Source organism: Piliocolobus tephrosceles, chromosome 6, assembly GCF_002776525.5.
Source record: "Piliocolobus tephrosceles isolate RC106 chromosome 6, ASM277652v3, whole genome shotgun sequence".
NCBI lineage: Eukaryota > Metazoa > Chordata > Mammalia > Primates > Cercopithecidae > Piliocolobus > Piliocolobus tephrosceles.
Genome location: NC_045439.1, coordinates 105,642,733 through 105,657,778, shown reverse-complemented (window position 1 = coordinate 105,657,778; position 15,046 = coordinate 105,642,733). Strand labels below are relative to the sequence as shown.

General features: G+C 42.2%; 1 protein-coding gene across 2 annotated transcripts in view; it reads right to left on the bottom strand.

Annotated features, from left to right (window-relative positions):
- The window catches only part of RORA (RAR related orphan receptor A), a 356,396-nt gene that overhangs the window by 158,398 nt on the left and 182,952 nt on the right, over positions 1 to 15,046 (bottom strand). The window contains exon 1 of one of the 2 annotated variants that reach the window (XM_023228593.2): positions 3,825 to 4,172. The exons of the other annotated variant lie outside the window; for it this stretch is intronic. The gene's annotated coding sequence lies outside the window, so the exon portion shown is untranslated. Of the gene's footprint in view, positions 1 to 3,824; positions 4,173 to 15,046 lie in introns of those variants that run through there. 2 annotated transcript variants of the gene reach the window in all.

The following is a 15,046-nucleotide window of genomic DNA, read 5'->3' as shown; positions in this document are numbered from 1 at the left end:
CCGTATGCTCTCAAAGCTAGGATTTCTCAGACACCCTGGCAAGGTCTTGACCTTCATTTGACATTAGGAAAGTACACTGAGGGACATCTCAAAGGATAGGGAGAGTTTGTCACCAGAGTTGAGAGCTGAGCTTATTATTTCCTAGGTTTACACTGTAAGTTATAGGGAACACGATTTGAATACGGGGGTAGACTCTGAAGTCACTATTTATCAAACCTCTACCATAGCTGCTCAAATGCTCTTTTTCCTTGCTTCCAACTCACAAACTCTTAACTCATCTTTTCAGATTCTATTTAAATGTCACCTTATCTATGAAGCCTTCCCTGTCCCCCAGGGAGGGTAATTTTCCTCTCCTGAACTTCTGCATTTCTCCAGATATCTCTCTATTACAGCATGTATCACATGGGGTCACATGGCTTTGAACCTGAATACAAGGTGGACCTCATGGCATCACTTTTGAATTCCCATTGCCTAGTGAGACATGTGTCACTTTTGCTGAATAAAACCCGGGTATGTGAGCAATAAAGGGAAACTTGAAAGTGAATGCACTGCTTCAGAAAGACCAGACTTCCAAGCCCGCGAATGGTGGCACCACTGTCCTCCAATAATTTTGTTACTGGTTGCCATTTGTTTTGCCCCTTGTTCCTATTTTGAATAAGAACCCATTGCTCTCCAGAAGTAAAAGCAATGTGATCATTTGTTTGTTTATTTACTCCCTGCACCAAGACCCAGGGTGACGAGGCTGGGTTGCACATGGGGCGTGGGCATCAGAAACTGGAAAGTCTCAACCTGCCCAGCCTGTCTGGCTCGTATGCTTGGGCAAGTCACATAGCTCCTGTGGGACTCCGTTTCCTCACCCAGTGATAATGACCGGCTTCACAGGGTGGCTGCTGCGGAGCTTAATTAAGGATTGAGAAGAAGGCAGAAAATACAAAGTGTGGCATACACGCCAATTTCCCATATTTATTTTTGGGCTCAGTAACCTGTGGTAGGAGGTGTTTATGACCTGGAAGAGAAGTCTAGCAAGAGATGTAACTAGCTATTCTCATTCCAAAATGGTTCACTTGGTATTGACTGGGAAATGGGCCATGTCATTCTTGCTTTTGTTTGAGTACATTCTGTGGCCCTTCCTGCTAACTTTCTGGGTATAGCTTGCCAACTCTAGGCCTCAGTTTTCTTGTACAAGGACTTTCTCTATCTTTCCTTTATACTCAGATATGCTGTGACGGCTGAAGCTTTTTCCTTAGTCCCTATACCCTTAAGCCACACTCAGATAGAAGACTGAGGGAAGGCATATGCGTTTGTGAGTGACCCCATGGGGTGGTTCTCTGAGCCAGAAAAGACAGAGAATTATGAAGCCCTGCATAGGTGACACCCTAAATCTGCCTGGCTTTGCAGATCCCGGCCTTTCTTCGAAGTGCTTGGAAGACCTTGGCAGATTCAGCCAGTGTTTTGATCACTGCCAGAGCTGACAGCTTTGTTGCTAATTGTTTGCTGATAGAATTGAGCAAAAGGACAACTGGTCCCAAGGCAAGAGTGGGGAGGTGAGTGAAAGACAGAAAAACAAACCAGAAGAGGGGACTGGGTGATTGCCTTGGAAAATATTATTACTAGTACATTTTTTTGTCTTTTAATCACAAAGGCTGTCTCTGCACCAGAACTAAAGAACCAAAACTGTTCAGAAAGAGAGAAGAGCCCAGCACCTTATACTCAGCAGATACTGAAAAACATCATGTAAAGTGTTTACTGTTGCAAGAAAAGTACACGTCAGAGGATGCCCATTATTGATATAGAGCCTTCTCTGTACCCTGGATGAGCATGACCAGGAAGTCACCCTCAGTTGGCTGCAGCTGTTTTCAGAATCTGTGGGATCACACCCCAGAGGCAGTTGAGTCAGCCGCAGGCATCAGGTGAGGAGGAGGAAGAGTGAGACAGCTATTACAGGCTGCCGGGCCAGGTGGCTGTGAAGAGGTGTGGGGCCACCAAGGCTTATATAAGGAGGAAGGAGAACACAGGCCAAAGGGGAGGCTGTAATGCTGACTTCGATTGGCTAATTTAATACGAGGCAGACTGAGGGAGGAGGAAGAGGGCAGGAGAGAACATGCTTTAGAAAGCATGACGGTGTCTCATCTGTTTGCAAGCGAACACGTAGGTGCCTTCCAAATATGATCCTGAAGAATGTGCAGATAAATGAAAAATCTGATATACAATAAACCACATACCTCTTTATGTCTACATATGAACATATTTAAGAAGGCTGGCTTTAGTAGAATATGATGCATATCCTAATTATATCAATATTGGATGCATTGTTAGTACCATTTCTCAACTTCATTTTAAAAATCACTTTAAGAAAATACAAAAAATAATTGTGAAGATTTTAACCTTAGGTGCCCATAGATCATTTTCTTGGGAAACTGCAGCTTGTAGAAATGCTGGACACACTTTACCCAAAGCATTATAACTGGTCTCCCACAAGCCTAGGATAAAAGTTTTCCACAGAAACGCTACTACAGAAAAATGCCACATGCCATGGATTAAACACTGAAACCAGCTAATCACAACACATGAGAGCAAATGTAGCATGTTCGGAGAAGTATAAATATGTTGAAACATGTCTGTCATGAAATCTGATCTTAACAATCCTCTGAAGACTAGCCTTTTTGCAAAGAGAACTTATCACTAATATACCTCACAGAGGGGGCCTCAGTTTCTAATAGAGTTAATTTTATCTCTTTTGATGATGGAAACAAAGGACACCCCGGAAACATCCTCTTAATTCTAAGCACCACCCACCCTTTTTCAGCCGGGAGAGGTAAGCTTTCAGTAATTCCCAGTGTGTCTCATATTGAATATATAGAAGATGGTAAAGCAGGGCCAGGTAATTCCAACACTTAAACTGCTACTTAACCATTCACATATTAAAGGAGTTTACATGGATTGTCAGCTATGAAAGAGGTTTCTTAATCTATATCCCACTCCATAGTCAACGCTCCTCACAGGTGCACTTGGCCGTGGGGCACTCGTAATCTCAGAAGCTGATACAGCTGCCAAGTTCAAGTTGCCATGACTCTGAACATAGTATAACATTCCCATTCCAAGCCAGAGCCCGTCACTTTTGTGGCTGTTCAGATGAGGGCCCTTCTTGGTACCACTCTGACTCACATACACTGGCTACATTCATGTAGCAGGTGAAGGACTTAAGTGTCACTAAGTTGGTTTCCAGTTGCTTCCAGGAAAAAAAAAAAAAAAACAACCGGCACATAAGATTCTTGCTCCTGACACCTGGCACTCTCCCATGGCTGTGGAGAGAAGATCCAGCCACTGCTGTCTTGGCTTCAAGTGCTGCCTCCCACACACATATTGAGGGGCTCTGCAACAAACAGAAACCTAGGGACATGGACATTCTGGAGGCAGGGTGTAGAAAAAAACACTGCATGTGTATCTGAAAACTCTGCCAAGCACGTTAGCCCTGACATGCCACTTCCTAGCTCTTCTAACTTCAGAACATTCTGTGTTAGGAGTTGCTAATCAGTCCAATATCATATGTAGTTTAACGGTGTTGAAACACATCTGCAAGAAGGAAGGCCAAAAGGAAGGGCTCCTCTACTGCTATCTTCTGCCAAAGATCTGATCACTCATGACTGCAGCCCCTCACTTTGCCCCTGGGGTGTTTTCTCCCTGTGTTGTTTTTGGGCGTGTTTAATTTGGATTGAGCATCCATGGAGCTGCGTAAACACTGAGGTCCCATGAATATTACAATATTAAACAGTAGTGCTAATTACCAATAGACCCCTCAAAAAGCAATCAAATAACAAACTCACCTTAACTTGGCCTTTGTATCTCTGGCAACCAAAAGCTCAAAATGCAGTTCCGTCATTTTTGCACAGTCATTTACCTTGACACCCTCCGTCTGCCGTGGAATCAAATCTCCATGTATAAAAATAAACCTAGAAACTTTCTGTTCACACGTTTTGAGGTATGTGCACCAAATGACACACTTTGGGAGGTAAGCACGAGTCATGGTAACTGACCACATCCTTTATCTTTTCATCCTAAGACTTAGCAGAACTTTATCTTTACAATAAAATGGCCTTTAGAAGTGGGTATCACCAACTTCAGAATGCGAACATCGTTACTGAGAAAAAGCATTTTCCTTTTAAACAGAGAAACCAACAGCCATGCACTAAAAGGCCTGAAAAAAAAAAAAAAAAAAAAAAGTTGAGCTACCACAAAACAAACAAATATTCAGCTTGGTTTCAGGAAGCTTAGAGAGGATCAAACAAGGTTTTCTCTATTGAAGTTGTTCGAGAACATTTATGGTTATTTCAGCTTCAGTTTCTATTTACGCTGCTGGCTTTTATGTCTCGACCTCAGGAGGGCATTCCAACTTCAGGTTAACTCACAAGTAGCTTCAGAAAAGTTGGCCTGAAAATCCCACCCCCACAGTGGGGGAGGGGAAAGTACACTGGTTCACACTGGTTTCCAAACAACGTTCAAACCCCTGCTTTGGCCTTGAGTCGAAGATATCTCAAAAACTGGGGAGAGAAATTCCACAGAGAGAGGGTGAGAAAGGTACTCATGGTGTGAACATTCATATAGGGAGACTATCTCTTCCTGTGGGATGAAACCAGGAGAAGAGAGCACCAGTTTGCGGAGCCCTCATGAAGGTTTCCACTCAGGAGTTTGCAATTTTCTGTTGGTCCCTAGGGAGGAAGATTAAGTACATGGTTGAATTTTCAAGCAAATTAACTTCCAGAATAAAGGAGGAACTATGCCAACCCCTTGCAAACAGTATTTTTGTTTTATAAATCTATTTACTTTTCAATTCTTCATGCCATTTATCCTCATAACTATGTTTTGGTTGGTATTTTTAATCCCCTTTTGATGGATTAGGAAATTGAGGTTTAGAGATTAAGAAATAAGCCCAGAGTTATACAATAAATACATAGAAAAGCTAAGATTCAAACCTGGGTCCTTTTGCCTCTAATGTCTGAGTCCCTTCCAATATGCCATACGGCCCCTGACCATGCCCTTCCGTTAACAATCCATATTGTAAGTGATAGAAACAGGAAGAGCCTTTTGGAGTAGAATACTGAAGGGTTTTGATTAGGGAGTGGATATGAGGCAGAGGAAATATTATCACTTTGGCGGTTGTTACTATGTCCCCATCCTTTCACGGAAACATATGGAGGTTTTCTCTTAAACGTACTTGTCAGAACTTGCCAGTGAAATTTAAGTCACACCCTGCGTATGGTGCAAGTTCACCTCCGAGAAGCAAGAGATGAAAAAGCCGCTGTTTCCAGATGTGTCAAATCTCATATAAGTACCACACATTGCTTGCCTCTGGAGAAGGTCTCAGAAAGGTCTGTCCAAATTTCAACATAGAGTAGTCCTATTTAGATATGTCCCACTACGTACATGCTTAGCTATGTCAGTATCCACTTGGCATACTCTGGAGCTTAGAAGAAGTTTCCTGCCTAAGCTGAACAGCTTCCCTAGATTGCTCCTTTGCAAACCTTCCTAGTTTTTTTTTGGTTATAACAGATTTTTGATTACACAAAACATGCCACTATTCTAAGGTACAAAATCAATCTACATCCCTCTACCCAACTGCCCTTCCCCCATAACATCAATTCCCTGAAAGATCTGAAAAGGCTTCCGCTCCAGGGGGCTTCTGGGAGCATTTCCACAAACCACACAGCTTTCTGCATCCTCCGTCTGACCTAATCTTTCTAAAAGTTAGTACAACATGTCCATAAAGTCGACTATCCCTTGCAGAGTTTTGAACAGCAACTTTAGCCACCTACATCTGAGACAGATAAATTGACAATCCACTTTAGGTTTATGTGGGGAACCATAAATATCAGGCTTGAGCCCTGAGGGCTAGAATTTCACGGGCCGTTAAGCATGTCACCAGGTAGAAAGCTGTCAATAGCTGGATGTGAGTTACACTGAGATAACCACAGGGACCTGGCTTAAGAAAGTGTAGCCCTGATCAGAGAGGGGGGTCCTTTTACCTTGTTCCATCACCTCACTCACCAATTCTCCCTTCCCGCCTCGGACCTCAACCTTCACTTCTTGTTAGGTGTCCTCTGTGCTAGGTAGGAGCCTGCCTTTTTCCCCCTCCTCTAGAGTGAAAGGTTGGGTGACATATGGGAAGAACAAGATACGTGCAGTTCTGGCAGACCTTGATTTAAGTCCTCGCCCTGCTGTTTAGTAACTATGAAATAATGCACAAGTTACTTAACCCAACTTAGCTCATTTTTCCAACTGTGAAATTATTAAAGACAATTAAAAGCATAAGAAAGGCATAAGTAGGGCCAATGGGCAGAGACTGTAAAAAGACAGATTGCCTACTTAGTAGACAGAAGAACTTTCTAAAAGCCAGATTGGCTCGAAAATAGAATGGGCTGCCTTGAAAAGAAATGAAGAAGTGAATATTCTCTGTGACAGGTTTTGCACATAAGCCGGATGCAGGGTGGTAGATCCCGAGAATAGACAGGAGTTTAGACTGGCCACTGCAAAGGATTTCTAAACTTGAAATTCCATGGTTCTATGATTTGCATATGTGTCCTTCCAGAAAAGCTAAGATAAATCTTCTCAAATCCCCTATGCGGAAGAAAAGTAAATTGACATCATATTTTTTTCATTTTCATTTTCCTTCTAGAAAACTAATCCCTTCCATGATTTCCCCCTTCCTTCAATTAGTTGGTAGAGAATCCCATTTCCATCAAGTGCACAGAACACATTTAACCATTTTGAAACACTTAACATTTAACACAAACCACATGACCATAAGTTTTAATTAGTTCCCCCTTCACAAATAGGTCCACTTTTAGAAAAATCAAAATGCTCGATGCTGCTGCTTGCTCTCGTCCTCTCCATTGTTTCTCTGTTTGACTGGCTCAGTGGCACTTTCCCATCCTGCCCTCTTGCTGTCTGAGCCCATGGCACCTGCCAATAAAAGTGATGACAGACTTTGATGCTCACACAGGTTTGCAACAACAGAGTTCACTTCATAATCACCAGACTTCAGCCTGTAAGCCTGATCTGAGTGACACTGGATTTTTTACCTGAGATGTTACGCTGTGGGCTTTCGTTTCTACAGGTTATGAACCACTTTGAAAGTGAATTTTTTAGCTTGCTAGGGGGAATGACCTATGAGCCTGCAGACAAATCTCAGCTGATTGGGCAAAGCCCAAACCCTTATTACAGTGCTTGAGTTTGCTGGGAAAACTGGCTGCCACATATGAGTCATAGATACAAGGTCGTCCTTTGGCAAAATGTGTACAGGTGTGTGTGTGTGTGTGTGTGTGTGTGTGTGTATTTGAACATGTTCAAGTCATGAAGCAAATGAGAAGTACAAACCAGTGTCTTCTGTTTGACCGAAGTGAATATTAAGGGAAACCACAGAAGATGAAGTGGCCTCATGCCACAAGGAGTGATGGGAGGGCTAAGCCTAGGGCTCCTGTTCTCACCCTCATCACAAAGTGACTGCTATGAATGACTGCATGTTGATTGGCCAGGCATGGAGGAAGCACATACTTATACCAACATGTTATTTATTCGGCCAGATATTATTGTCTCCATTTTACAGATAAGGCTCAAAAAGATTAAATAACCTGCCCACAGCCACATTACTCATAGGTGGTTGTGATGGAAGTTGAGCCCATGGTAAAGCCTCTGAAGCCTGTGGACTTTTCATGGCACCATCCACTTTCAGAGGCTTTCTCAGCTCAGAGTCTGACTGTATCTGCCTCTCAAGCTCTGTTTCAGCCACCTTGTCTCTCCCTCTCTCTTTTTTTAACTCTGATATCATATTTCCTACAAATAGTGGCCAAATGCTTCCTCCTCCATGTTGACTGTCCCATTTACCTAATGTTATGATTTGTGTTTCAGATACCGTAGGGTATCTGAATAATACCCTAGGGTATTTTTCATCTTTTGAATGTCCAAACTACAAACAGCTTTAGGAACAGTTAAAATCTCAACAGGAGTATGGATTCTATCAGAAGACCCAGACCTTTGCAGCCAACACTTCACATGAAGAAGCAGCTTCTCCTCTTCTTCCGTGAAGGCTGCCTCTTTAGATACTTGGGATTTAGCATGTCTGTCATGTTAGTCAAAGGAGCTGCTGAATAAAGACTTGTCGACCAAAGTTTCTCACCGGCTAAGGACGGAGAAGTCTTATTTCTTCTCTTTGCAAATAAAGATTCCAATCTTCTCATCCTGAGACAGGGGTAATGCAACTGTTTTAATTTTTACCCTAAAATGTTCCAGAGTACACTGAACTGTTTTCGAGGTAGAGTTTTAGAAGAGGCAGATTTATTTTTAACCTTGACACAATATGAATTTAACAAACATTTTTTTCCATATTTCATTTTACACATTTGTTTGCACTGAAACTGCATGACTAGAATAAAGCATTCAAAACAAAGTAGGCAAGCAAGCAGGCAAACAGAAACCCATCCTGCTTTTCCCTTGCTATGCAACTATGCAAGGAGACCCGAGGCTCTCTGAGATTTGAAATGCTGTGTTCCTTAATGCACTAAACTGAGTAATGTGTTCCCACCCCCACTCCCCAATGTCCACATCTTAATTCTCTGGAACCTACAAATATGCTATTTTAGGCAAAAGGGACTTTGCAGCTGTGATTAAATTAAGGATCTGGAGATGGGGAGATTATTCTGGATTATGTGGGTGGGCTCAGTGTAATCACAGGGTCCTTATAAGAAGTAGACAAGAGGGTGAAACACAGAAGGTGATGTGACCATGGGAGCAGAGGGACAGAGGGAGACTGGATGATGCTACATTGCTGGCTTTGGAGGCAGAGGAAGGAGCCATGAGACAAGGAATGCAGGGAGCCTCTAAAACTGGAAGTTAGAAAGCAGATTTTCCCCTAGAGCCTCCTGAAGGAGCTGGCCGAGTGTTAGCCCAAAAAACTGGGTCTGTACTTCTGATCTTTGGAACTTTAAGAGAATAACTTTGCATTGTTTTAAGTCCTGAGTTTGTGGTACTTTGTTACAAAAGCGATAGGAAACGAATATACTTGTTGCATCTCTTGTGTCTAGAACTGGGCTTGGTATATGACATGGACTCGGAAAGTAGTAGTTATTGAATGCAGTGAAAATATAAGGGAAAGATGTTATGAGAATGGAACGTATCAAATTCATGGCAACTTTTAAAATGTTTATTTATTTATTTATTGAGACGGAGTCTCGCTCTGTCGCCCTCGTGGCAACTTTTTCCGATTTAAAAAGTTCTCTTTCTTACGATGAAAGGAACATTCCTTTAAGGTTCAGAAGGGTGTACAGCTACCTAGATATCCATGGCAAGGCCCCAGCGGTTACATAGTTGTATTTTAGCCCTTCAGGCCTAGCAAGCTCTTTCCTGGGAGCAAGTAAAGGAGACCATAGGCCATGATAAACAGCACTTAGTGGCCAGTTGCTTTAAGAATACCTGCTTAGTGTTTCCAGAGACTCAAAGCTTCAGGGAGACAAGCAGGAAGGAGAGGCAGTGTCAAATAGTGTACAATACAATTAGCAAATACCAGCACCTTGAGGAATGTTTGGTATATAGTAGGCAGTCAGAAAGTAAATGCTAGCATGCATGACATTCAGAGCGTGTGACCCCTTTCTCCTAAAGCTTCCTACAGTAGAAGTCAGTCTCCTACTACTTCTACCTACTCTGACTCCTTGGATGTTTGTTTTCATCGGATTTTACTCATATCTGCTGAAGAAGAGCAAAGGGGAGTACCTTTCAACCTCAGATACAGACACATGTATTTGTCAACAGGCCACACGTATTCTGGCTACAGGGACTGCAGACCATAGCAACGTACCTCACCTTTTCTGAGACCCTCTCCCTTGTTCAGTATTTGTAAGCCTTTTAATTTAAAGAAAAATAAATTAGGCCATGCTAGCTGATTAAAGAATAATTCCAAGGAATTTAACACTTAGTGATTATATTAGTGATATATAGTAACTTCTCACTTTGGATTCTTTTAGATGTATTATAGAGGTAAAAATCAATATTTTCTACCAAACTGGAGAAATTTAGATGATCTATTTTTGAGATATGGTTTCAGAGAAAGATTAATGATAAAGACTGGAATAACTCTAGCTCCCCCAAGTCAACATCTGATTGACACTTAGAATCAGAATTTAGGAAGAGAGAGGTTTAGGGGATCATGCAGTCCTGCCTCCTCACTTCACAGATAAGGAAACCAGGCGTAGTTGGAATTTCCCCAGATCACATAGCCAGAAAACAGCAGGCTCAAAAGTAGGGCCTTCTGAGTCCCCCATGTGGCATGTATATGTGTCTGCCTTGTTTCATTACGTAACGGTACAGCGAGTTTGGAGGCATACGAAAACAGATAGACACCAATCTTGCTTTCAAGGCATTTACAGTCTAGCAGGGGAGATAACACATGTATATAAAAAAATTACTAGACAAAGTAAACAGCACTATGCTCTACAAGGCAGGTATGGATTAAAAAGGAATCTTTTAGTCATTGTCCCCCGAGATTCTTTTTTTCATTTTTTTAAAACAATAGTAATCAAGCTTGTGAAATAGTGAACTTCCTCCATTTTGCAAGATTCCTCAAAACCAAGTACTTGGAATATAACTTAGTTAACGATTGCACAACACACACTATTTGAGTATCTGATTTGGAAAACCAAGCCACAGAGCCAGACCACACAATGCACATTGGTTGGAATCTGCTGGGCAGGTATCTCCCCGTCGGTCCAGGCAAGCCAAATCAAATAAGGCACTGAGTTAAAAAGGAAGGAAAAGTAAAGGATAAATCTGTTGACCACCACTCCAGGAGGCCAAGGCCTCTTTCCTCCCCATTAGTGGTGGCTTTTGCTCTAAAATAAAAATACCACACTTAAGCGGTGATAGAGGAAAGCCCTTGGTTTGGGAGCCGACTACAAAGTAACAGCAAAAGAGAGAATTATTACTCCTTAGTGACTCTCTTCGTGGTATAATTAGAAGAATAGAAAGACCATTGAAGAGTGGGATTTGGGAGAAATATGGGTCATGTGTCTGCAGCACTAGTTGCTTGCAGAATTGGCCATGTGGGTTGGCACACAGCACCGTGAATATTAGAAACCACAAATCTCCAGGGTTTCTTGAACAAAGTAAAAGGCCTTGTCTTCAGAATGCCAGGTTGGAGGCTGGCTTTTGAAAGAAGCCCCTGGGTGAGCTCTAAAGCTACCTATGCATTTCTGCCTTCTCCGTCTCTTTCTTCCCCTCCTCCTCTCCCTCGCGCCCTCCCTCTCCTCTCATTATCGCATCTTGGTGGGTCTAACTGCAGCTCTGCTTCTGCCAATACTCCCCTGCCCCACCCCCTGGGAAGCAGGCCTTCTCCATGACAACTGCCAACACAGAATCCACAGAGCTCTGGACAATGGGACAAACCATATTTCTATGAACAAAACCAAGGTAAGTAGATTCCTTTGCCCCTGGAGGACTTAAGGAGTTACTCCCCAGTCAGATGATGCTGCATCTGAGGGCCCAGGAAGGGAATGAAATTCCCTGTATAGACAACAGAGCCAGTTCTTGAAAAGCTATGCCAGCACGCAGACCCGTTAGAATTTCCTCCTTGGGAGTCTGAAATGGAAACAAAGTACCTCCCTGTGTTCACTTGTCCAATCGTTGACTTCTCTGCAGAATTATGATCTTGGGTTGTAAGTAAGCTAAGTCTTTTCTAAGGCATACTTTAAGAAAAAAAGGAAAAGATGAAATCAGTTTGTAAAATCCTAAGGATTTTACAATACCTTGGCCACAGATAAATAGCCACGTTTTTACACTGCAATTCCCTTTATGTCCTCCTGAGATGCTCTCTTGGTTCCTCCTTCACTGCTCTTCAGGCTCTGAAATATTTCTTAGACGACACTTCATCCACGGTGACTTCCAGGACCCCCAGTGGGGGGTGGGGTTTCCTACGTCGTCTCTTTTCTTGGCATCTCTATCCAAAGTATTTAGATGGTGCATCCGTGTCCTTTCTCTCTCTCTACCCCTGCCTCCTCCAAAAAAAGGAAAAGGGGGGAGTGGCATGTGGGAGGAGATTATATTACATTTTTTTCTTCTTTTTTTGGAGATGGAGTCTCGCTCTGTTGGCCAGGCTGGAGTGCAGTGGCGTGATCTTGGCTCACTGCAACCTCCGCCTCGTGGTTTCAAGTGATTCTCCTGCCTCAGCCTCCTGAGTAGCTGGGATTACAGATGTGCACCATCATGCCCGGCTAGTTTTCGTAGAAATGGGGTTTCACCATGTTGGCCAGGCTGGTCTCGAACTCCTGACCTCAAGTGATCCACCCACCTCGGCCTCCGTAAGTGCTGGGATTATAGGCATGAGCCACCGCGCCTGGCTCATTTTTTCTATCTTATCCCTGGTGCTTTCCATATAGTAAGAGGTCAGTGAGATCAAGGGGATTCCTGATTCTTGGGTATCTGACGGACAAGAGAATCCAGAGTCTGTGCATTGGGCAGAAGAGAGGACCGAACTTTATGGTTGATCCCCCACAGACCATACCAACAGGGCAAAGCCCTTCTGCACGTATTTCTATTTTCACATGTATCTGCACAACCATGTGTTTAGAAATCAGAGGGTTGCTATTTGTAAAACTCTTGAAAAACCCTGTTTTAAATTGTAAAAATTATTTTATAAATGCCAACCCAATCTGCTTTATCTCAGTGAGCTGCTATTAAGTGCAAAGAAGATAACATGTTACAGGTAAGTCTGTGCTTAAAGAGCTTTGACCACAAAGGCTAAACAGGGTCCATTCTCCCATGTGAAGAAAAATGTTTCTATTTCAATTGTGATGTTTGGAATTTCAGCTTCAAGTACAAAAAAGGCACTGTCTCTTTAGTGCCTTTTGGAAAGGCACTGTAGAAGTGGCTGATGGTCCCTATGGAATCCTCTGGCCAAGTGTTTCCTCCTTTCTACCTAGACTGTCATTTGAGTATATTGACCCCTCCCTGACAGAAAGTCTGTGTAAGCCCGAGGAGGAGGAACATGCCGCAAACCTGCTGCAGAGCATTAACAAGAACAGAATTAAAAAGGATCACTTCTGGGACTCATCACACAACTTGGAAATGGTGTTCGATAAAAGAAAAGATAATTTGGAGCCACACTACCTGGAACGAACATCTGACACGCAGCCACTGGTCTGGATTTAGAAAACCGCTTTGATCCCCAGAGGGTAGACTGTTAATGAGTGTTTTAAAGGGCAAGATTGAGGAAGCACGATAGACTTGAAAAGGTACTGGTTTTGAAGGGTCCTAGTCTTGCTTCCACTTCTGTAAGCAAGTCGAACCGACTTTGAACAAGACACCTTACACTGCCCTGAGAAAACGTCCTCATCTCCAACACGGGAGGTGAAGTTAACCCTCTAGACCATCCAATACTCAGATCTAGGCCTTAATGACTATGAAAACAGGGGAAAATTTTTAAAATAAGAGCAGGTAATGCTTGCACCTTTTCGCTACCTGAAAGGAAGGTCAGACAACCTTATTATAAAAGGCAACTTTTCTTACTCGTATGCTAACAATCAATGCGTAATTTACATAGCAATGCATACACTTTATATTGTTCGAGAGATCATTATTGACTGCCTGAATTTGATATGCTCATCCTTGTCACGTCCTTCTCACTAAATACTAATTACCCAAAGTGATCAAACCCCAGATGTAAAAAAAAATCATCTTATAAATCACAGACAAGGAGGTGAAAAAAAGAACTCAGTCAAACATTTTTGAGTTCATACAAAAATGGAATAGCAAAATCTACCACTATGTTCCCATCCCCCAGCTAAAACAATATTTTATCACTCTGACTTTATCTATTCCAAGTCCTCCCCAACGTACTTATTTTCTGGAGCATTTTAAAGGAAATCTTCGATATCTTGTCATTTCATCCATAACTACTTCAGTCTTCATCTCAACTTGTAAGGATTTTTAGAAAACTACTACCATGACAGCATCACACCTGACAATATTCAAAAATTATTTACTATCATCTAAAGAACCAATCAATATTCAAATTTCATCAATCATCTAAAGTTTTTTTCTTTCAATTTTTGACTTGAATCAGGGTCTAAACAACCTAAGAGGTGAAACTGATCTCACCCAATTTACAACCCTTTGTCTTTTAAATATTTAGTTTAGATGCTAACATTACTTAGACACAACGTATCTGAAACACAGATAATATGAAGGTCAGCTTCATCACAATGTTATTTGAAATGTCTTATTCTATGAATCAGATATAAATGTAGTTAAAGGCTCAGAACTGGAAAAATCTCAAGTAATCCTCACAGTTTTCCCAAATGCATAAATGATTTAGGCAACCTTAACGGAATGCTTTAAAGATATTTTGCTAAATCTTACACCATTCCTAGGAAGAATACCTCTGACAGACTCTAGCAGCTTTTATTTTGCCCATATGAAAAAGCTGGATTTCTTAGACGGGGTGGAGCAGCCTAATAGCATAGGTAGCATTTTCAGTTGTAGCTTCACCTGCACCTTAAGAAGAAATCTACCTGGATATGGTGGCAACGAGGCCATCTTTGAAAACAGCTAAGAGCCTCAAACTGTCAACTCTGACTTTTGGGTAGAAGGGAGGTGAACAGTTTCTCCATTCAGCCTCCATGAGGCCTCTCTGGTAACACACAGGCACTGCCGTGACTCATAACCGGAAATACTGTTTTATAACACCAGTCTGTGTTTTGTAACACACACTGAAAGAAAAAAAAACAAAACACAAAACTATTTAGAAACCAAAACCAAGCCCTGCATCTGGGCATTGGTATGAAGATCTCAAGAGGTCAGAGTGGCTATTTAATACAGATAAAGTAGGCAAGGCCTTATCCCTTTCCTTGGCAAGAAAGTGGAGGCTTCCTGCCTGCTGCACATGCCCACAGGAGGAGCAACCATGAATTTAATTTTCTTAAAACAGAAGCATTTTCAGACTTGTGTTTTCCTGGACAGCTGCCTAGTGGCTGTAATCCATAATAAGGGCGTGTAATTGACAGTAATG